The sequence below is a fragment of the Plecotus auritus genome (genome assembly GCF_963455305.1).
Source record: "Plecotus auritus genome assembly, chromosome: 3".
NCBI classification, from domain to species: Eukaryota; Metazoa; Chordata; class Mammalia; order Chiroptera; family Vespertilionidae; genus Plecotus; species Plecotus auritus.
This window is the reverse complement of record NC_137772.1, coordinates 112375270-112399445: the sequence shown is the minus strand read 5'-3', so window position 1 is coordinate 112399445 and position 24176 is coordinate 112375270. Positions and strand designations below refer to the sequence as shown.

Below are 24176 nucleotides of genomic sequence, written 5' to 3'. Positions count from 1 at the left end.
TGGCCATCTTGTGGTGGCCATCTTGTGTCCACATGGGAGCAATCATCTTTGTCCACATGTGGGCAGCCATCTTGTGTGTTAGAGTGATGGTCAGTTTGCATATTATTCTTTTATTAGATAGGATTAGATAGGATAGAGGCCTGGTGCATGGGTGGGGGCCGGCTGGTTTGCCCTGAAGGATGTCCCAGATCAGGGTGGGGGTTTTCTCGGGGCATGGGGCAGCTGGGTGAGGGGCCTGTGGTGGTTTGTAGGCTGGCCACGCCCCCTGGCAACCCAAGAGGAGGCCCTAGTATCTGGGATTTATCTTCTATAATTGAAACTTATAGCCTTGAGCGGAGGCATGGGCCAGCCAGTGCAGGCAGAAAGCTTGGTATGCTCTATTGCTGGAAAAACCCAACCCTCCTGCTCTCTCTGTGGCCTCAGCCATCTTGGTTGGGTTAATTTGCATACTCGCTCCTGATTGGCTGGTGGGCGTGGCTTGTGGGTGTAGTGGAGGTATGGTCAATTTGCATATTACTCTTTTATTAGATAGGATATATATACTGAGTGGCCAGATAATTATGTGTTCAGAGATCATAATAATCTGGCCACTCAGTGTATAGTATCCATTCCTTGTCCTTGAGCATCCAAGTATCTATACTAATAAAAGCCTAGGTGGCCCTTGCTTGTGACATTGCCACAAGATGGCTGCCACAAGATGGCCAAGTGCACAGAGGAAGCGGGGCCCAGCAGCCACTTCATGTGGTGAGGCCTAGGGGTCTCAGCATCTCCTCCGCCTCACGCAGAGGAGGCGGGTCCCGGCGGAGAAGGCAGGTTGTGGCAGGAGAGGGCAGTTGGGGGCAATCAGGCCAGCAGGGGAGCAGTTAGGTGTCAATCAGGCTGGCAGGTGAGTGGTTAGGGGGTGATCAGGCTGGCAGGCAGAAGTGGTTAGGGGCAATCAGGCAGGCACACAGGCAGGCAGGAAAGCGGTTACGAGCCAGCAGTCCTGGATTGTGAGAGGGATGTCCAACTGCCAGAGTAGGCCCGATCCTGCACATCCCCCAAGGGTTCCCAGATTGGAGAGAGTGCTGGCCGGGCTCAGGAACACCTTCCCCCCACCCCTGTTCACGAATTTCGTGCACTGGGCCACTAGTAAATCTAAAATGATAATGGGCTTCTTCAGTCCAAAGACAGGACTTCTTTGCAGTAGAGTGTCTCCAGTGTTTCACAAAATTAAATAAAAGCAGCAGCTAATGTCTTTTCAGCTTCTTGACCTCTCCGCATTTCATTGCTTCTTCCTCCTATCTCATTTCCTGTAAGTCCTCTTGCATAACTGGTCTTAAACTCTTTGCTTCTTCATCTTTGTATATATTTTTTTTTTTTTTGGTCATAGCCAAAGAATGTGCTTAGATATTTCTTCCTGAGATTCTCCTTCATTTTTGATAAAATCTTCCATTTTGGAGTCATAGTTCTCATCTTCCTCCTCTTCATATTCTCACTGTCTTTTGTAACCACCAGGGAAGGGAAACCCTTGAGAACGTTGGACAGATCTGTAGCTAGCTAAAGAAGGCTTCATTCCATTCATCTGTCCATTGGAGGACTGGATAATTATATTCTTAGAAGATATTGTTTCTGAGACAAAAGTGCATTTGGGTTTATGGGGGGATCTAAGCTACTAACTATTCACCCAGGTCCCAAGCTGCTCACTGGTCTTCTAGGGCCTGAACTGCTGACAGTCTGTCCAGCTGAAAGTATGCCACTTACGGATCTCCCAGAGCCACTGACTGACCTCTTGGGGGTTACTGAGACACTCTTTGGTTGTCGGTCATGTGGATTGTGCACAGGCCACCCAGAGTCACCAGAACTGACCACTGACTTCCTAGAACCACCTGGGCCACTGATGGGTCATCAGAGCCACCTGTACTGCTGACTGTCCTTCCAGGAGGATTTAAGTCACTGGCTGGCCTCTTGGTCCTACTGATTGATCACTCAGGTCCTTAGCTGGAGCTGCCATTCTGGTGCCTAGGAACGGAGCCAGAACTAACCATAGGCCGAAGACTCCCCGTGATGGGCTGCCCAGTAGCTAGGCTGGAGCTGCTGCCTGACTGCCTGACACCTGGACTCTTAGCCTTATGTGGGGAGACCACAGGTCCAGGTCTGGAATGGCTAGGATGGAGAGGAGGTATTTTGGTTGTGTGCTCAGTAACAGATTTCTGAGTCCCTTTAGCAGAAGTCTTTGGAACACTTGGTGAAAAGGTGCTCAAGTGGGTCTTTCCAGCCCCATTGAAAACAGGCTTGTCATGGTCCTTCTGAAGTGAGGCTTGGGAACAGTTGCTAGATCCTACTTTGGTCCTCTCTCCTGGCATGGATTTGGATGAAAACAAACCTAAATGTTTCTTATTATCTGTGCTGGGTCTGGATTTCTTCTCAGCATGAGGAAGGGGAGTACCTTTGGGAGAAGGATGCTTGTCCCTGGAAACTCTTCTAGGTTTTGTGCCCACACTTTCTGTATGAGAGGGCACCATTTTGGTCAGAGGTAGTCCTGCATCTGCTTCAGGCTTCTTATTCATATGTCTTCATTCAAGAAGTTTTCACTTTCTAAGTTCTTGTGCAATCATAGGCAACTATTCTGTGTTGTTTTTTTTCACTACCTTGGTTTCCACTGGTTCATACTGTTGGCAGCTAGTCATTGTCTTCCCTATCAGAAAAGTGTAAACAAGGAATGCAGAAGGCTCATGAACCTTGAGCTCTGGCAAGGGCCAAAGCTATGCACTGATTGTTTAGTTGAGACAATGGTGGCTCAAACAATTTCCTAACCAAATACTCTCAAAGTAAATCTTTACTAATATTTAATGACCTTTAAGATAGTCTTTCTGTTACCAGAATTGCCTGCCTGACTAAGTGCAATATCTGTATCTAAAATTGAATAAAAGGAGGGGCGACAAAATGGTAGCGGAATAGACGGACGTGTCCTGAGCCTTGTCCCGGAGCAAATAGAGGGAGCAGCTGAAACGAGTGGAATCCAGCCGGAATTGGCGAAGGAGGCGCAGCTGCTGAGACAGTTTGCAGCTGGGAAGGGCAGAGATCCCCCCAATAAAGGTAAAATCAAAGATCTAGTCAGTAGAATCTGCTGAACCTCTGTGCCCAGAAGGTCAGGGAGAAACTACATGGTGCCAAGCCGCATCCCTGAGGACAGGCAAAGCGTTTGACTGAAAGAGAAAAAAAAAAGCGTCCACGGGACTGCGGGAGGTAGGGGATTTTAGACCCTGGATTTGGGATCTGAGCTCAAAGGCAGCCCTGAAGAGCTGCCGGACCATGCAGTGCTGACAAGAGAGGAACTTGCAGAGAAGCGGTCCCTCCTCACGCTGGGGCCTGCACATTTCTCCACTGAACCTAGTTCATAGGACCTTTAGGATACAGACACTTACCTGTGGCTGAGGTGCAGAAGAAGGAGTGGGCTTGTGGAATCTGGGGAGTGTAGGCAGCGGACAGTCCAGGAGAGGTGGAAGTGAGTCTGGTGCTGAGTCATATCTAAGCCCCAGTCGCTATTTTCTCCTGAAAGATAACCCCTCCCTCCATTCTCCAGGCAACCAATATAGCCACACCCAGATCTCACCCTGAATAACACCATGGAATCTGAATACTCCCTGAGGCCATAGGATCTGCCCTAAAGAGAAATCTTTAGAAGCTAGGCACCTCAATTACACAGCTACACTGCCAGGGCATTTCAGAGTGCTTCAGTGTGCCTCGCTGGTGAATTTACCGCGGGTGCTCCTGTGAGCCACCACTGGGAGTAAGTGCCTATCCACCACAGGTGCAGCAGCGAAAGCTGAGTCTGCCCACCCCATAACTACAGAACTCTGGGCATCACAGCCACACCTGTCCAGAGTGCAGGCCCCCTGAGCCACATCACCCCGACAGACAGTTCCTTGGTGCCACTGTGAGTCCCCACTGGGCACACGTGATTTCAATTAAGGGTGCAAGACAGCAAAAATTGGGATACTCCCCTCCATGGCTGCTGACTTCTAGACACCACAGTTGTGCCTCTCAAGCTTGCAGGCCTACATCAAGAGAACCCAAATAGCTCAAGTAGTGAGCTACACTAGATTACCAAGCCCAGGAGAACTGAGAGATTACACTAGTAGCACCATCACCAAAAGAACCTGGGTAGCAAAGCAATTGGATCTACAATTAAAACTATACAGGAAAACATGGGGAGACAAAAAGCAACGCCCAAAGGAAAGAAAAAGAGGAATCACCAGAAAGGGAGATAAATGAAATTGAGGCTAGCAGCTTAACAGAGAAAGAATTCAGTGTGGGGAAAAAAAATAGCAGCCGAATAGACAGACATGTTCGGAGCCTTGTCCTGGAGTAGAAAGAAAGAACAGCTGAGGGTTCCACGAGGAGTGTTTGTTGGCAAGTTAAGGGACAGCTAAACTCCAGAAGAAGGTGGGGGACTGCTAGACAGGGTTCCCCTGACCCGGCAGCCCTCACTACGGCTGGGTTCCCTCCCAGAACTACGGCTCTGATGCGGAGTTGGCGCCATCTGGAAAGGGAAAGTGGAGCTTATGGGAAGCCTGAAAATCCACAACTGCGGCACCCACGGAACAGCTGCAAGCCCCAGAACACCAGTCCCCAGTTGGCGCAAACACACGGATTCAGAGGAGCTCTACACTCAACCACGGAAAGGTCAGGTTTTGCTTGGGATAAGGTGAGGTCTCTGGTCCCGACGGGAGAGAGGAACGCGCGTTTTGCGGGAGCTGGAGGACCAGGGAAGTCTGAGCCTAGAAAATCCACGGCTGTTGGAGCTGGTGTGATCTGTGAATGTGGAAGGGGGTCCTCAGAGCTGCTAACAGAAGGGATCTCTAAAAAGCAACCCATTTTGATCTGACGTGCAGGGACAGCCTAAGAATTTCAAAGGTGTGCCGGCTGCTTAGACTTGCACGCACACCCATTGTTCGCACACTTGGGCTTTTTCCTCTTCAAATCCTTGCTTCTGATTACTAAGCCCAATACATAGGATCACCCAGTTGGGGACACCCTGGGAGACTTCAGGGGAAAGTGTTTTTCTGGAACCTGGGGATCGGAGCAGGGAGTGACGATCGGAGAGCCAGCTCTGAGCCCACTTCCATAAACCTGTATTGAGTGCCACAGGGAAAGAAGATGTAAATACAAGCTAGAGAGGCCAAAGAGATCTGGAAGTGAATCCAGAAACACTACCACCCAGCGGCTGAATCACAAATTGACTCTTGTGTAATCAAAAATAAAGGAATACGAGAAATTAAGACACACTGCCTGCTTAAAAATCAGGACTGGCTTACAACACTGAGGAGCAGTGGAACGCAGGGAACTGCAATACTGTCCGGACTGAGAAACAGGCATGCAAAACAGAACAATAGAGGAAGTGAATGACCTTCACTACTGCACATTTTATTTATTTTATTTTTTATTTTTATATTTTTATTTTCATTTTTTGCATCTTTTACTCAAGAAACCAATTTTTTTCTTTTTTCCTCACTTGATTTTACCCTTTTAATTATTACATTTTTATTTTCAATCGGTATCATTACTACTACTATTTTACCTTTTTTTTTTTAAAGTATCATTTTATTTTCTCTTTATTTTACTTTGGGATTAGTGTTCTACATTCTAGTTTCATCTTTCCTTTAGCACCGTTTTACTCTATCTCAACTCTACCTTTATGCCATCACTCTCTTCCTAACCTTTCCCCTTTTGGTGTCCTGTTTATCTTACCCCTTTTCTGCTTTAGATTTTCCCTATTCTTTCTGTTTACCTCCTGATATAATTTCACCCGACGTATATGTCTAATCTACAATCCTCTGCTCCAAGTCCAAACACACCTCTCTCTTCGCTATCTTAACTATCCAAAAAAATGTCTTTCACTCTGTCCTTTTGTTGTTGTTTGCTTGAATGTTGATTATATCGAATTTTTATGCTTTTTTGTGAGATTGTTTTGCTTATTCTTTTTTTGGATGGTTGTTTTTTTGTTTGATTTGTTTTTGTTTGTTTTTTGCTTCTGTTTTCCCTTGCTTCACTTGATATTAGTTGGTCCTGTAGTTTGTATTATTCCCCAGGTACTTGTTACTGGGATTTGCTGGGATTAGTGGTTGTTCTATTGGAGTTTTCTCCCCATATATATAGTTTGTTCCCCTTTCTCTCTTAGTCTCTTTCTTGTATCTCTTACTTTTTTTTTTCCTTTTCCCAATTTCATTTTGACACTCCTTTTTTTTCTTTCTTTCTTTTTCCTGTTCTTCTTTCTCTCCTATTCCCTAATTTGCCTTTCTCTGGTGGCCAACTTTATTGGAGGTTATTAATATCGTGAATACATTTCTGTTTAGTGCCTTGTGTGTTGTACCTGGTTGTGTTGTATTTTGTGCCTTTAAATCAACGCAGGAGAGAGAGAACTACATAACCAGACATCCAGAGAAGAGAGACCATGGAAAGACAAAGACACAGCCCGCATATGAAAGAAAAGCAGGTTTCACCAGAAAAGGAAGTAAACGAAATGGAGGCAAGCAACCTGCCAGAGAAAGAATTCAGAGAAATGGTCATTAGGTGGCTGAAAAGAATGGAAGACAAATTCGACAATATGAGTAAGAACCAAGAGGAAATGAAGAAGAACCAAGAAGAAATGAAAAATGACATTGCTGCTGTAAAGAACTCAATAGAAAGCATCAAGAGTAGACTAGAAGAAGCAGAGGACCACATCAGTGAGCTAGAAGACAAGATGGGAAAAAATACTCAAGTAGAGCAGCTTCTAGAAAAAAAATTAAAAGTCAGGCAGAGAGCATAAGGGAACTTTGGGACAACACGAAACAAAACAACATCCGCATAATAGGGGTTACAGAAGGAAAGGAAACAGAGCAAGGAATAGAAAACCTGTTTGAAGAAATAATGACAGAAAACTTCCCTGATATAGGAAAGAAAAAACCCACACAAATCCAAGAAGCTCACAGAGTCCCAAGCAAAATGAACCCCAAAAGACTGACGCCAAGGCACACTATAATTAAACTGGCAAACACCAATGAAAAAATAAGAATCTTAAAAGCGGCAAGAGAGAGACAGAAAGTTACCTACAAAGGAACCCCCATCAGACTAGCAACTGATTTCTCAACAGAAACTCATCAGGCCAGAAGGGAATGGAATGAAATATACAAAGTCATGCAAAGGAAGGGTCTGAATCCAAGAATACTGTACCCAGCAAGGCTATCAATCAAAATTGAAGGTGAAATCAGGAGCTTCACAGACAAAAAAGGACTAAGGGAATTTATTACCACCAAACCAGCAATGCAAGAAATGCTAAAGGGTCTGCTGTAAAAAAAAAAAAAAAAAAAAAAAAGAAATAGGAAGCGAAGAAGGAACACAGGTGTAAAGAATAGGAATGGCGACAAATAAGTAGCTATCAATAACTTTAAATGTAAATGGATTAAATGCCTCAATCAAAAGACATAGGGTAACGGATTGGATAAGAAAACAAGACCCATATATCTGCTGTCTACAAGAAAACCACCTCAGAAAAAAAGATGCACACAGACTGAGGGTGAAGGGATGGAAAAAGGTCTTCCAGGCGAATGGAAATGAAAATAAAAAGCTGGGGTAGCAACACTTATATCTGACAAATTAGATCTCAAAGTGAAGAACATAACAAGATATAAGGAAGGCCACTTCATAACACTAAAGGGAGCAATCCAACAAGAAGAAATAACTCTGGTAAACATATATGCACCCAATACAGGAGCACCCAAATACATAAAAAATCTCCTGGAGGATATCAAGGGAGAGATTGACAGCAATACAATCATAGTAGGAGACTTTAATACCCCACTATCACCATTGGACAAATCCTCTAAACAAAAAATCAGCAAAGAAACATCAATCCTAAATGACTCACTAGACCAGATGGTATTAATTGACATCTTCAGAACATTTCACCCCAAAGCCACAGAATATACATTCTTCTCAAGTGCACATGGGTCATTTTCAAAAATAGAACATATTTTGGGACATAGGCAAAATCTTTTCAAATTCAAGAAGATAGAAATCATATAAAGCATCTTAACAGACCACAGTGGCATAAAACTGGAAATCAACTACAATAAAAACAACCAAAAGAAATCAAACACATGGAGACTAAACAGCATGCTATTAAACCATGACTGGGTTTCCAGAGAGATCAAGAAGAAATAAAAAACATCATGGCAACAAATGACAATGAAAACACACCAATCCAAAATCTATGGGCCACAGCAAAAGCATTCTTGAGAGGGAAGTTCATAGTTCTACAAGCATAATGCAAAAAAACAAGAAACAATGGTAATAAATTACCTAACCCAACAACTCAAAGAGTTAGAAAAGGAGCAACAAGAAAAGCCCAGTGTAAGTGGAAGGAAGGAAATAATAACGATCAGAGCAGAGATAAACGACATAGAGACCAGAGAAACAATACAAAAGATCAACAAAACCTGGTTCTTTGAAAGGATAAACAAGATTGATGAACCTCTAGCCAGGCTCACCAAGAAGCAAAGAGAGAGGACCCAAATAAACAAAATCAGAAATGAAAGAGGTGAAATAACGACAGATCCCACCGAAATACAAAGGATTGTTAAAAAATACTATGAACCACTCTATTCCAACAAACTGAACAACCTGGAGGAAATGGACATATTCCTAGAAAAATATAACCTTCCAAAACTCAATCAGGAAGAATCTAAACAGCTCAATATGCCAGTAACTATGGAAGAAATTGAAGCAGTCATCAAAAAGCTTACAGCAAATAAAAGCCCGGGGCCAGATGGCTTCACAGGAGAGTTTTACCAAACATTCAAGGAAGAACTAAAACATATCCTCCTCAGACTATTCCAAAAAATTCAAGAGGAAGGAACACTTCCAAACTCCTTCTATGAAGCCAGCATCACCCTAATACCAAAACCAGATAAGACAACACAATGAAAGAGAATTACAGGCCAATATTCCTCATGAACGTAGATGCCAAAATCCTCAACAAATTTCTAGCAAATCAGATCCAGCAGTACATCAGAAAGATCATACACCATGACCAAGTAGGATTTATCCCAGGAATGCAAGAATGGTACAATATCCGCAAATCAATTAACGTGATACATCACATAAACAAATTGAGAGATAAAAATCACATAGTCATATCAATTGATGCAGAAAAAGCATTTGACAAAATCCAATACCCTTTCTTGATAAAAACTCTCAACAAGGTGGGAATAGAAGGATCATACCTCAACATAATAAAAGCTATATATGATAAACCCACAGCTAACATCATACTCAATAGGCAAAAACTAAAACCACTTCCCCTAAGAACAGGAACAAGACAGGGATGCCCACTCTCACCACTCCTGTTTGACATAGTACTGGAAGTATTAGCCATTGCAATTAGACAAGAAGAAGAAATAAAAGGCATCCAAATTGGAAAAGAAGAAGTAAAGTTGTCCTTATTTGCAGATGACATGATATTGTACATAAAAAACCCAAAAGACTCCATCAAAAAACTAACAGACTTAATAAGTGAATCTGGCAATGTAGCAGGATACAAAATTAACGCCAAGAAATCTATGGCATTTCTATACACCAATAGTGAACTTACAGAAAGAGAGACTAAAAAAGCAATCCCATTTTCCATCGCACCAAAAAAATTAAGATACTTAGGAATAAACCTAACCAAGGAGGTAAAAGACCTATACGCGGAAAACTACACGACACTGAAAAAAGAGATAGAAGAAGATGTAAACAGGTGGAAGAACATACCATGTTCATGGATTGGGATAATCAACATCATTAAAATGTCCATACTACCCAAATCAATCTATAGATTCAATGCACTCCACATTAAAATACCAACGGCATATTTCACAGACCTAGAAAGAACTCTCCAAAAATTCATCTGGAATAAAAAAAGACCCCGAATAGCCACAGCAATCCTGAGAAAGATGAATAAAGTAGGAGGTATCTCAATACCAGATTTCAAGCTGTATTACAAAGCCACTGTTCTCAAAACAGCCTGGTACTGGCACAAGAACAGACATATAGACCAATGGAATAGAATAGAGAATCCAGATATCGACCTAAAATCACTATGCTTAATTAATATTTGACAAAGGAGGCAGGAACATACAATGGAGTCAAGACAGTCTCTTCAACAAATGGTTTTGGGAAAATTGGACAGACACATGCAAAAAAATGAAGCCAGATCACCAACTTACCCCATACACAAAAATAAACTCAAAATGGATAAAGGACTTAAACATAAGATGGGAAACCATAAAAATACTAGAGGAATCTACAGGCAGAAAAATCTCAGACATATGCCGAAGGAACTTCTTCACTGATACTGCTCCTAGGGCAATGGAAACTAAAGAGAAAATAAACAAATGAGACTACATGAAAATAAAAAGCTTTTGCACAGCAAAGGAAACCATCAATAAAACAACAAGAAAGCCCACTGCATGGGAGAACATATTTGCCAATGATATCAACAATAAGGGTTTAATCTCCAACATTTACAGGGAACTCATGCAACTTAACAAAAAGAAGATAAACAACCCAATCAAAAAATGGGCAACTGATCTAAATAGACACTTTTCGAAAGAAGACAGAAGGAAGGCCAAGAGACACATGAAAACATGCTCAAAGTCACTAATCATCAGAGAGATGCAAATCAAAACAACAATGCGGTACCATCTCACACTTGTTAGAATGGCTATTATCACCAAATCAACAAATGACAAGTGCTGGCGAGGATGTGGAGAAAAAGGAACCCTCATGCACTGCTGGTAGGAATGCAGACTGGTGCAGCCACTGTGGAGAACAGTATGGAGTTTCCTCAAAAAACTAAAAATGGAACTGCCATTTGACCCAGTGATCCCACTTCTAGGAATATATACCAAGAAACTAGAAACACGAATCAGAAAGGATATATGCACCCCTATGTTCATAGCAGCACAATTCACCATAGCTAAGATTTGGAAACAGCCTAAATGCCCATCAGCAGATTAGTGGATTAAAAAACTGCGGTATATCTACACAATGGAATACTACGCTGCAGTAAAAAAGGAGTTCCTACCATTTGCAACAACATGGATGGAGATGGAGAGTATTATGTTAAGTGAAATAAGCCAGGCAGAGAAAGATAAATATCTCATGATCTCACTCATTTGTGGAATATAATGAAAAGCATAAACTGATGAACAAGAACAGATCCAGAGACTGAGAAATGTCGAACAGCACCTCATACCTCAGGGAAGGTAGGGGAGGGTGGGGGTAAGGGGGAGAGATCAACCAAGGGACTTGTGTGCATGCATATGAGCCTAATCAATGGACACAGACAACAAGGGTGTGGGGCATAAGTGGGGGGTGGGGGATTATGGGGGAATAATTTGTGTTTTTGCCTTCCTGACAAAGTTTATATAAAGTTACAAAAAGAAATTGGCAGCCAGTTTGAAATTGAATTGCCATGCCCTAGAGCAAAGAATATCCTTACATGATATTATTCTACAATGTCATTATAATTTTAGATATTTTACAACAGCATATTGTACAATTATTCCAAACAAATTTACAAACTAATTCTTGGAATGTTGGGCAACAATTTAAAAAAAAAAAAAAAGACATGAAATGATATAATCCCTTTCAGAAGGAATTAAGGCACTGGGAAGGCACTTGAGCATTCTATATTGCCTCCTCTTGCCTTTTGTGCCAAGAGGGACCCTCTTCTCACAATCCAATTGCCCTCAGCAGTTGCCTGAGCTTTCTGTTCATGATGAGCTTGAAGCCTCATGGTGGCTGGTACCATGGATCTGTCTCTGCCCAATCGTGTGAGCTGGGCCCTCCCTGGAGAAGAAACCTGAGTTCCCCGAGATATGTGATCAGTGCCGGGGCCCCGCCAGCAGGCCAGGGGATCCCAAGGCAGGTGCTGGGCGTGGAGGCCATGGGGGCATAGGCTACCAAGGAGACAGACATGAACCTCACATCACCCTGTTTGGCCCTGAAGGATGACTGGTTAGCCAGAGACGGGTAAGATTCCTCAGGGAAGGAACAACCTAACACAGGCACAGTCGCAAAGGGGCAATCAGGAGAGAACTTGTGGATCAACAGAGGTGGGGCACAGACCCTCACCCACCCAACCTTGCAGGGGCCTGAACCTCACCCCGTCTGAGGGAGGTCTCCTGCCCCCATGGCTGCTTTGCTTCTCACGCCCAGCTCAGATTGGGACACAGCTAACAGAGACTTGGCCAACAGCAGCTGCCCTATATCTATATCCAGCCTAGCACCAGGAGTGCTCAGGGCCTACTCAAGAATGCAAATAATCCTTTCCACTAATATTTATAGGGTAAATTAAGATTGTTGGTAGAGTATTAAATTTGACAGTAAAATAATAATCAAGTGTTCAGATTAATTTAAATAGGCTAATTGAAGTAAGTGAATATTCAAGAAAATTTAATTGTACTGGACAAAAAGCTGTTCATAATGTGGTAACTAAAATTTCTATTGGTAGTTCATCTCATGGTAAAATTCCTGAACATGCAATGAAACTAAAGCAGTCATATTTTTGTGCAAAAAATTAAAATATAAAGTTATCAAGACTGCATTATAAAGTTTACAAAAGCCTCCATTTATCAAAAAAGGGGGGGTAGTAGGGTAATATCATGTAAGGAAAAATATCCTATAAGTAAATTACATCTAGAAAACTTTTACTTTACAAAATTAGTTTTCATTTGTAATGCTAACAGCAAGACACCCATGAAAAACACACATGGTGTCTAAATAAGACAAAGGAAAATCCTTTGGGCAAAAATAAAAAGGACCCCAAATCAATTATATAGAAAAGATTCCTTTATTAACTTTTGGTCGAGAATATGTTTGTATATTTTCAGAAAACAACTCCAAGACCATGTGGTTTCCTGCAACAGAGAGGAATTAACAGGTCTGCTCCAACAACAAAGACAAGAGGAGAAACAGTCCAGAGATGGAAGACACTGACGACGCCTTGCCACGCTAGCAGTCAGCAGCTGTGTGACTCAGCAGGTTGCCTAGGACCAAACCAGAGAGGGTCGGACCTGCATTGCCACCATGTGCCAACCACCAAGATATCATTGCTGACATGTACACTTAAGGAACTGTTTGACATTGAAACGGGGACTCAGAACTGTTGGACATTGAAATTGGGACTCAAACATTTTTTGTTATTATATGTTTATTTCTAGTCTGCAGAGGCAAGATTTTTTAAAGGAAAGAAATGGGGGAAAAATAGATACAGAGGCAAAGAAGCATTGAACAGACTGTCAAACTACAGCGGGAAGGCAGAGGTGGTTGGGGGGCGGGGGCTGTAAGAGATCAACCGAAGGACTTGTATGCATGCATATAAACATAACCAATGGATAAAAGACACTGGCGGGGGGGCAGGTAAAGGCATGTACTGGGGGGAAGGGGAGGCCGGGGGGAGGTCAATGGGGGGAAAAAAAGGAGACATATGTACTACTATTTGTAAAACTTCAAACAATTAAAAAATAAAAAATAATAAAAAATAATAAAATAAAATTGAATAAAAGGCTGGCAGGGCCTGGGCACCAGTGAAGTCCTTGCCCTTGCATTGGACGCTCCGTCTGGCCCCCCATTACTTCCAATTTATTATTTCTTGTCTTTTCTCATCATTTGACCATGGCCCTTCTCCAGATCCCAAACCCTGAGCCATGTGGGGCGTTGACTCTCACATCTGGCACCTCGAATGATGGATGTCTAGAGAAGAAGATTTGCCTGGAGCAGAAAAACAAAGTTTAACCAGCAAGGTGGGAAAAAAGAATTCACCGGATAGGTGGGGAAATTCACAGTGTGCAAAGCCCATAGCCAGCTACGGAAGTCGAGATCTGTAAGTAGGGTGGGAAGATCTTTTTTTAGCTAGGCCAATGGGGCAGAATTTGTCAAAAGGGGAGAAGCTTTATTGTAGACTTTTGGTTTGCATGCTTAAGGATAAAGGAATTAAAGTGTCATAAGGTATTTTTTTATACTTTTTGTTGTTATTATAGAACATAATCCCTGGTTTCCTGAAGAAGGTACATTAGATGTTGAATGTTGGGAAAGAGTCAGAACTTGAAAAAACCTCAGCAGCAGGGGAAAAATTTGCCTCCAAATTGTTTCTCCTTGTGGAACATGGTATTGCATTTGCTAGAGCCTTTTAGAGAAACAGAAAAGAGGATAAACTCCCTCCCTTGCACCTTCCTCTCCTAAAGAGGAGCAAAAAGAAAAATTGGAGGAATGGCCTTCATGGCCCCCTCCACCTCCATGTCCTAATCCTGAAACATTTAATTCACCATTAATAGAATCACCTATGCAAAGAGCTATCCGAGAAAGATTAAAGGACATGACGGTGGAGGACCAACTTACTTTTTCTATTATACAAGTAGCTGACCCACAGCTCGTGAATCATATAATAAGACAGCATGAAAAATTTGACTTTAAAATGATAAAGGCCTCGCGTGAAAGCAAAGTCCAGAATGGTCCTATAGCTCTTTTACTGGAGAAATTATGACTAATATTTCTGAAGCATTCTTAGCTCCTTACGATTGGTATTCTCTGGCTCAAGGAGCAGATTATTTACTATGGAAGGGAGAATTTTTGGACAAATGTCAGGAGCACGCCCATGCAAACTGCAGGCTGAATGCTCAAATAATTTATGAAATGCTGACAAGACTGGGACAATATAATGACAAGCAAAATCAGCTAAATTATGTGCAACAGGCATATGAGCAAATTAGACTTTGTGGAAGAAGAGCTTGGTGGGCTTTACCATCAAAAGGCGACCCTGAGGGAGCTCTTAGTAAATGTATGCAGGGGCCTAGAGAGTCATTTTCTGACTTTGTGACTTGCCTCACTCAAGCAGTGAGATGACAGATTCAACATGAAACAGCAGGAGACATTTTAATTCAGCAATTAGCTTATAAAAATGCCAATGCTGATTGTAAGAAATGCCTGATGCCTCTGAGAAAAAATAGTACCATTACAGAAAAGATTCAAGAGTGTCAGAATGTGGGGTCAGACACCTTTCAAGCAAACTTACTCGCTGTAACAGTGGGGAATAAAAGGTGTAACAATTGTGGAAGAACAGGACATTTTAAAAAAGAATGTAAGCAACCAAGAAGGACACAATGTGGTGATCTAGGGAAAGGTGTGAGCATTCTGCCTCTCAATTCAATCAACAGATTAAACCTCTCTGTGTCCTAGAAGTCAGAAAAAAAACCATTGGGTTGGTTAATGTAGATCGAAAATTCATAAAAATCGGCAGCCATTAGATCAAGACATAGGGAATGGCCAACCACAGGGAAACGGCCCCCAACCCCATCATCAATCGGGGAAATTTGCCCTGCAAGGCCCACAGTGGACTCCCTCATCTGAGCCACTCCAGGGAGCACAGGCCTAGTTCTTAAGAGTACTATACCGGTCACTTTGATCCCCGATATGGTTCGGCAAGCTGTTCTTACAGGAATCTGGGGACCTGTGCCACCAAGAACTTTAGGATTAATCTTAGGGAGAAGTGGAAAAACTCTGAATGGACTAACTGTTCTGCCTGGAGTCATAGATTCAGACTATGAGGGAGAAATTAAGGTAATATTAGAATGTAATCATATTATGCAAATTACTTCAGGAAAAAGAATTGCTCAGATACTACTTCTCCCTTTTATTCAGCAAGGCGAAGCTATAAATAGGAAAAAGGAACACAAGGATTTGGAAGCTCAGATATCTATCGGATACATGAAATTAGCAAAACCCATCCTATGATTAATTTAAAAATAGAGGGAAAACGGTTTAAAGGCTGACAGACACTGGAGCGGATGTCAGCATTATCAGCAAAGAATTCTGGCCTCCAAGTTGGTCCATGGTAGAAGCTATAAGCTCTATCATGGGGGTCAGATTTCCTGATAATACACAATGCAGGGCTGCAGTATTAAAGTGGCAAGATGAAGAAGGACAGACAGGATGATTTCAGCCTTACATAGTCTCTGGGATTGCAGTCAACTTATGGGGCCGGGATGTTTTAGAAGGTTTACAAGCTTGTATTATTACCAGCAAAGGACAGCAGTTAATAACTTAGATGGGATATCAGACTGGTCAAAGCTTTGGAAAAAATAATCAGGAAATTAAAGAGCCCATCCAAGCCAAAGGAAACCCAGGAAGACGAGGATTAGGATACCGACCTTTTGAGGAGTGGTTACTGCTCGATCTCCTCACCCTCATGCAGATCCTATACAATGGAAAGATGATAGACATATATGGGTGGATCAATGGCCATTAACCAAGGAGAAATTAGGTCATATTCATGAATTAATACAGGAACAAATAGAGCGTAGAGTCTTCCAATAGTCCTTGGAATATACCTATATTTACTATACCTAAGAAGGCAGCAGGAAAATGGCAATTGTTACATGATCTTAGAGCGGTTAACACTACTATGCAAACCATGGAAGCTTTACAGCCTGGACTCCCAGCGCCTTTGCAAATCCCTCTAGATTGGTCTCTTATAGTAGTAGATCTTAAGGATTGTTTCTTCACCATTCCCTTGGCACCTCAAGATAAACAGAGATTTGCATTTTCAGTGCCAGCTATTAACAATATAGAACCCATGAAAAGATATCAATGGAAAGTTTTGCCTCAAGGAATGGCCAATGGCCCCACCTAGTGTCAAAAATATGTAGCTCAAGCTGTTCAGCCTTTAAGGGACAAATATTCCTGATGTTACATTATTCATTACATGGATGACTTGCTCTTAGCAAGTCCATGGGAAGAGCAGACCTTGTCAATGTAAAAATTGCTCCAGAAAAGGTACAGAAAGAAACGCCTTTCAAATATCTGAGAACCACAATTGAAAACCAATGTATTAGGCCTTATAAGGTGGAAATAAGATTGCCTTAAAACTTTAACTGACTTTCAAAAAGTATTAGGGGGCATTGACTGGTTAAGACCTTATCTGAAAATCTCTACAGGAGAAGTGACAAATTTATTTAATATACTTAGGGGTGACTTTAATCTTTCCTCATCCTTAACTTTAACAGATGAAGCTAGGAAGAAGTTGCTAAGAATTGAGCAGGCAATCTCCTGAGCCCAAGTAGCATGGGTAGAGCCTGAATTGCCTTTATTGGGACAGATTAACCCTACTGCAAATAGTCCCACTGAAGTCATCTTCCAAAAAAAAACACTCCTGCTTTTATTGAATGGGTCCACCTAGGGCATCAATCCTCTGAAACTGTGGTTACATATATAGAACTTATGGTTCAGTTGATACCTCAACTTAGAAAGTGCTGCAGGCAGCTTAGAGGAGAAGAACCCCAATGCATTTACCTTCCCCTCACTGGGAAGCAATTAGAAATATTATTTCAAACAGATTTGAATTGGCAAATTGGACTAAGTGGATATTCAGGGGAACTTAGTTGTCACCTTTTAAAAGACAAATTACGACCGTTTTTATATTATACCCCCTTTCTATACCAAAAATTACTAGGCAGGAACCTATTCCTGGAGCATTAACTCTTTTTACTGATGGATCATCAAGTGGTAAAGCTGCCTATCATACAATGAATTCAGACCGAGTCATACTGACCAGTCATACTTCTGTACAAAGAATTGAATTAGAGGCTATTAAGGCTGCATTGCAGGATTTCCAAGAGCTTCTTAATATTATCTCTGGCTCTTCTTATGCTGTGGGCCTAGTGAATAGAATTGAAACTGCTCTGTTAAAATGGCTCAGTGACCAGAGTTTATTTTTTACTATTTAAACAAGTTCAGCAGATTGTACACTCACATCAGGGCTCACAGTGGGCTCACCTGGCTCACCTGGCAGACTAACAAAAGAAAATGCACATGCTGATCACTTGGTTGCTTTATTAAAACAGGCCTCAGAATCTCATCAGCTTTTACATCAGCCTGCCAAAATGTTGTCCAAACAATTCTTGATCACTCGACAGCAGGCAAAACAGATTATCAGAGAATGTCCCACTTGCATGTTACATCTGCCTTAAGGGTTTAATACAGGAATTAACCCTTGAGGATTGATAAGGGAACATATCTGGCAAATGGATGTAACGCATTATACTCCTTTTGGACACCTTGGGGCATTACATGTCTCTGTATATACCTTTTCAAAGGGCCTATGGGCTACTGCATCTACAGGAGAAATGGCAAAACAGGTTATTAATCATTGCCTGGCTGCTTTTTCCATCATGGCCATTCCAAAAATCATTAAAACTGACAATGGGCTGAAACCGGTTTGGCTCAGTGGATAGAGCATTGGCCTGCGGACTCAAGGGTCCCAGGTTCGATTCTGGTCAAGGGCATGTACTGTGGTTGCTGGCACATCCCCAGTGGGGGGTGTGCAGGAGGCAGCTGATCGATGTTTCTCTCTCATTGATGTTTCTAGCTCTCTATCCCTCTCCCTTCCTCTCTGTAAAATATCAATAAAATATATTTAAAAAAAAACTGACAATGGACCAGCTTACATAACCTGTCATTTCCAGCAATTTTGTAAAAAGTGGAAAATTCAGCACATTACATGAATACCATATAATTCGCAGGGACAGGCAATTATAGAATGCCAACATCATAGGTAAAGTCCCAAATTAAAAAACAGAAAAGGGGGAATATGGAGAAATCACCTGTAGGTAGACTACACTAAGCCTTAATTACTTTAAATTTTTTCCCTTGTGATGCCAATGGCAACACCCATTGAAATAAACTGGTGTCAGAATAAGCCAAAGGAAAATGGTCTGGTTAAATGGAAAGATTCCGAGTCTGGTTTATGGAAGGGTCCCAACCCCCTGTTAACATTTGGTTAAGGCTACGCTTGTATATTTCCAGAAAATTTCTCGAAGCCCATGTGGATTCCCAAAAGAAATATTAAAGTTCAACATGGATCCGAGGGAGGAAATGGCCAGGTTAATGAGGACCTTGCACCTGGAGCCATGCTTTACAGCTGCAGACAATCGACTACCCCAGCCACAGATAGCAGCAGCCCCAAGCAACCCACTGAAGATAAGGAGTGGGAGGAGGATGAGACAAAGCCCAGAGGTCACCAGGGGATGGAGAAGAAGATGGTCCAGAAATCTGAGCGAATTTGTGAGGAGACCAGAACTCCAAGAACGCCTGAGAATGTCTTTCTTGCCCTGCTAGCAGTCATCAGCTGTGCGGTAATGCTACCGGGGCAAATGGGGAAGTATTTTGGACTTATGCTCCTGACCCTCCATGGGTAAGACCCCTTATGTGGGCTGATCTCCTGCCCAATGTAGTCACCAATAACACCAAACACCTTGGTCACCCAGGAGGACCACTGGTGGGGCAAGGAAGTATATGGGCAAAGTATAATTACATGGGTATCACCACCTAGCTTCCTTTTTGTATGACACAGAACCAAACCACTGTCCTTTGTGTGTAAAATTAAAAAGAAGCTTCTGGCTAACATGGACACTAAAGGAGGGGGAAGCAAAAGCCCAAATACATCTACTATCACTACTTGCTCTGGGGAGAGGTGCAGAAAATATAACCTTACTAAGACACCCCCCCCACACACTAAGCCATTATGTAAAAAGTCTTATGAATGGGACCCCACCTAGGAAGAAATTAATTGGCAAGACTGTTATAGTGATTACCCTACTACCAGCAAACTTAATAACAGTTTTTCCTTTGTGGATTGGAGCCCCTACAGGTCTGCATATAGTAACAATCGCACCCTAAAATGGAAGGGGAACGCATCCTATCTATATGTTGAAGCTAATCATTCCATTTCATGGCATGGAGGAGGATTTGTTGGATCTCAATTTCAACATGACAATTGGCCCCTACAAAACACATAATGGAAATGAGCTGCTGCGCTTGCACCTATTAAATAGTATAGTTTTAACTATAGCTCAGATAATTCCATTCATATCTTATGGGGAACTCCCAATAAGACAGTATTTGCCACCACCTGTGTATTTGATCCGTTTGTACTCCTCTCAGGCCCCATCCAGATGCACTTTAATATTAAAATCCATCTGTATGAGGTGTCATGCATAGGCTGCACACTATCCCATTGTATTAATTTTACATTCCAAAAGGATTCCCTCATGATTTTAAAACAACCGGCTTTTGCTTAGTTTCTTACCAACCTAACCGAGCCTTGGGAATCTCATCAAACCTACTAAATGTTACATGATCTGGTAAAAATCTTAAAAAGACAAAAAAGATTTCCTGGAATGTTAATTGCAGGACTCTTTGCCCTTGTAACGTTACTTACTTCTGTGGGAATTGCTGCTTCATCCATGGTACAAACTGTTCAAACTTTTCAGTTTGTACAACCGGTCTATACAAAAACGAATTGATAGCCAGTTTGAGATAGAATTATCAGCATTAAAGTCTACAGTCTTGTGGATGGGTGATAAAATCCACAGCTTAGAGCAAAGAATATCTTTGTAGTGTTATTATAATTTTTCCCAGATTTGTGTTACATGCGCCCCTCCCACTTCCCTATTGGGAATCAATAAAAAATCACCTTGGTGTTTGGAGTAAAGGTAACACAACCCTTGATATTTTAGAATTACAACAGCATGTTGTACAATTATCCCAGGCAAACTTACAAACTAATTCCTTAGATGCCTGGCAGAAATTTAAAAAAAACATGAAAGAATTTAATCACTTCCACTGGATCTCCTTACATTTGCCTCTCAGCATAACCACTATTGCTTGTCTCATTTTTATTCTTATGTTTATTTCTAGTCTGCAGATGTGGAATGAAGAATCTTAAAAGGACTTGAAGCCTTCAGGTGGCATTCACTTTTCAACATTTATTAAGAAAAAGAGAAGGGGGAGATGTTGGAAGCTACCCATTGCCTTCCCTATAAGAAAAGTGTAAACAAGGAACGCAGAAGGCTCGTGAACCTTGAGCTCTGGCTAGGGCCAAAGCTATGCACTGATTGTTTAGTTGAGACAATGGTGGCTGTGTTGGAGAGTGGGAATTTTTGCCCATTCCAGAGAGACCTTTACCCAGATAGAGTTGTCAGTGCTGACACCAGGCCAGGCCTTGAGATACGGTCTCATGGCCCCTTCCCAGCATGTAGGCCTTCTTTCATAGATCACTGTCAGCTTTCTGAAGAACAGGATGACCCTGTGAATAACATGGTTGTCAATGGCATGATCCTGACATTGCTTAGGAAAAACTGTTTTGTCTTGGGTTACTTGGTCTGCAAAAACAGGATGTGGTTAATGTGCTTAAAAGTGGTCCTGCACAAAGGGTCGGGGCTGCTCTCTGGACTCCTTGCATGGGTAAAGGCAGAGCAGTCACCGGCCGGCTGGCCGGCCAGCTGGCCAGCTAATAAAGGCTCCCTAAATTTTAATTTGGTCTGGACTCCAGTGGTCATTCACTCGCGCTTGCTCCACAACAGCTCAAGCAATTTCCTGACCAAATACTCTCAAAGTAAATCTTTACTAATATTTACTGACCTTTAAGATAGTCTGTCTGTTACCAGAATTGCCTGCCTAAGGGCAATATGTGTATCTAAAATTGAATAAAAGGCTGGCAGGGCCTGGGCACCAGTGAAGTCCTTGCCCTTGCATTGGACTCTGCGCCTGGCCCCCATTAATTCCAAGTTATTATTTCTTGTCTTGTTTCATCATTTGCTCACAGCCCTTCTCCAGATCCCAAAGCCAGAACCACGCGGGACATGGACTCTCACATCATATTGCTTTTTCTCAGCCAGCCTGAGTAGGTCAGTGAAGTTCATGATGGTGGGGCACTTTTAAGGGGGACCTTTGGTTTACTTTCAACTTTGGGAGGAGGTTCTTGCTCTGATGCTGCTTGATTGTATTCTAAGAATTCTTCCATTTCATACTCTTGGTCTGTTCCCTGTCTAGTGGCTTTCCATTGCCTGTCTTTTCTATGACTTTTCCTCAACAGGAATCCCATTTAACCATGGAAATTGTCCTTTGTCCTCTTGGCCATAGCTCTTGCTTTCTTCTCATGTTTTAGCTCAATTCACTTTTTCACTAGTTCTTCTTTTCTCCTTTTTTTCTCTAAGGCTTTTTGTCTGAGCTCCTCCACTTTTCTTCTGAGAAAAGCTTGTATGCTGCTAATTGGACACCCTTAACTTTGGGGTCTTTTTTGTGAGGACCCACTGCCAAACTATACCTTTTTGGTATGCTGTTGGTTCCTTGTCCTTCAGAAGCTATCTTGAGAATTTCCCTGAAATCCATGTTGACTGAACTAGATAAAATGGGCCGGCTCTCAGAGAGGAATGAAAGTGCATCTTACCCACTGGCAGCTGCAGCCAAATGAACTGGGTGGCCGCCTCTTTCCTACCTCTACTCAGCATGACCAATTCTGGCACTGTCCAAGGCGGTCTGCCTGCCCCCTTCCTCAAGCAGCCTATATCCTTACAAGTCCAATGCTGCACTCCCACCTTTGAAACTTTAAATAAAAGTTTTACATCCACAAGATAAATTAGTAGATTGTTCCGCATTCATTGACATAATCATTCAGTTGAGAATAAGTTATTTTAGTTTAATTGTTAAATCTCAGTTCAGCCTGGCTGGTGTGGCTCAGTGGATTGATTATTCTCTCAGGCACCAAGAGGTTGCTGGTTCAATTCCTGGTCAGGGCACATGCCAGGGTTGTGGGTTCAATCCCCTGAAGGGGGCGTGCAGGAGGCTGCTGATTGAAGTGATATCTCTATCTCATCAATGTTTCAGTCTCTCTCTCCCTTTCCCTTCCACTCTCTCTGAAAATCAGTATTACCATATATTTTTTTAAATCTTTGTTCAGGAAATGGTGATAGACTTGTACTCCCAAAATGTCTGAATACTTGCTTATATGGTGAAGAAACAAAAGTTCATATTGATTTTTTTACTAACAATCAATAATCTTACTCATTTCATATTTTTTAATTTATTTCAGAGAGGAAGAGAGAGATAACATGCATATAAATACATATCCTTTAAAACAGTACATGAAATATATAATCAAAGAAAATGTACAATGGCAACAAAACATAAGATGCCTAGGAATGATCTTAACAAAAGTGTGCACAATCTGTATAAATAAAATTTTTAAATGCTACCCAATAACTGACACTTGAACAACTGGATAGTAACATCGTATTCTTGGGTAAAAAAAACCAAAAAACATAATGATGTCAATCTCCCAATGTTGATTATAAATTTATTATGATTTGATTAAAGTATCAGCAAGATTTTTAAGACCAAAACAAGCTCATTTAAGTTCACATGTTAAAATGAAAAATGTAAAAGAAAATTCTGGCCTGGCCATCATGGCTCAGTTGTTGACCCATGAATAAGGTGGTTACAGCTTGATTCCTGGTCAGGTCACATGTCCCAATTGCAGACTTGATCTCCCTAGTGGGAAGCATGCAGAAGACAGCTGATCGATGATTCTCTCTCATCATTGATGTTTCTCTGTCTCCCTCTCCTTTCCTCTCTGAAATTAATAAAAATATTTTTAAATATAATTCTGAAAAAAATGAATGAATAAAAGCTACCCAAACAGATAGAATAATGTATCTACATGATAAAAGAGTAAGATGCAAATTGACCATACCTTTGTGATGCCCACCAGCCAATCAGGAGTGAGTATGCAAATTAACCCAACAAAGATGGCGGGTTAATTTGCAGGCGCTGAGCAGCTGGGGGTGGGGCAGGACACTTGCATCATTGCCATGGAGATGATGCAGGTGTTCTGCACTGCCCTGGCCACTCTGGGCCTCTGGGCAGCGTGGCAAGGCAGAAAGAGGGCTTCAGGCCAGAGCGAAAAGGCGGCTCCAGAGCGAAGGCAGTGCTGGCAGCCAGGGTAAGGAAGGCCCATTCTTGCACAAATCTTCATGCATCAGGCCTCTAGTTGTGTTAAAAAACTACAGTAATTAAAAAACTTGGGTAATGTCCTGTGAATAGATAAACTGATGGAACAGAAAACAAAGTCCAGTAATAGACTCAAATACATATGGAAATTTGGTAAAATAAAAATATCTCCTTAGGTCTGTGGGAAAATATGCATTATATAATAAAGAGTGTTGGAACAACTGAATGGGGAAAAATATTGAACCAAAAATTAACTCATTTTACTCATAACTAATATAAAAACTGAAAGCTACTGAAAACCTAAGGGTACAAAGTGAAAGAAT

The 24176-nt window shown here is 41.8% G+C and overlaps 1 pseudogene across 1 annotated transcript; it reads right to left on the bottom strand.

Moving 5' to 3' along the window:
* Positions 1–1229: 1229 nt before the first annotated feature.
* LOC308244130 (protein SPT2 homolog) lies at positions 1230–22236 on the bottom strand (annotated as a pseudogene). Its single transcript has 3 exons — positions 21726–22236; positions 1869–2651; positions 1230–1770 (listed from the first exon to the last, which is right to left on the bottom strand). The product of its transcript is annotated as a protein SPT2 homolog (transcript).
* Between the last annotated feature and the right edge of the window lie 1940 nt (positions 22237–24176).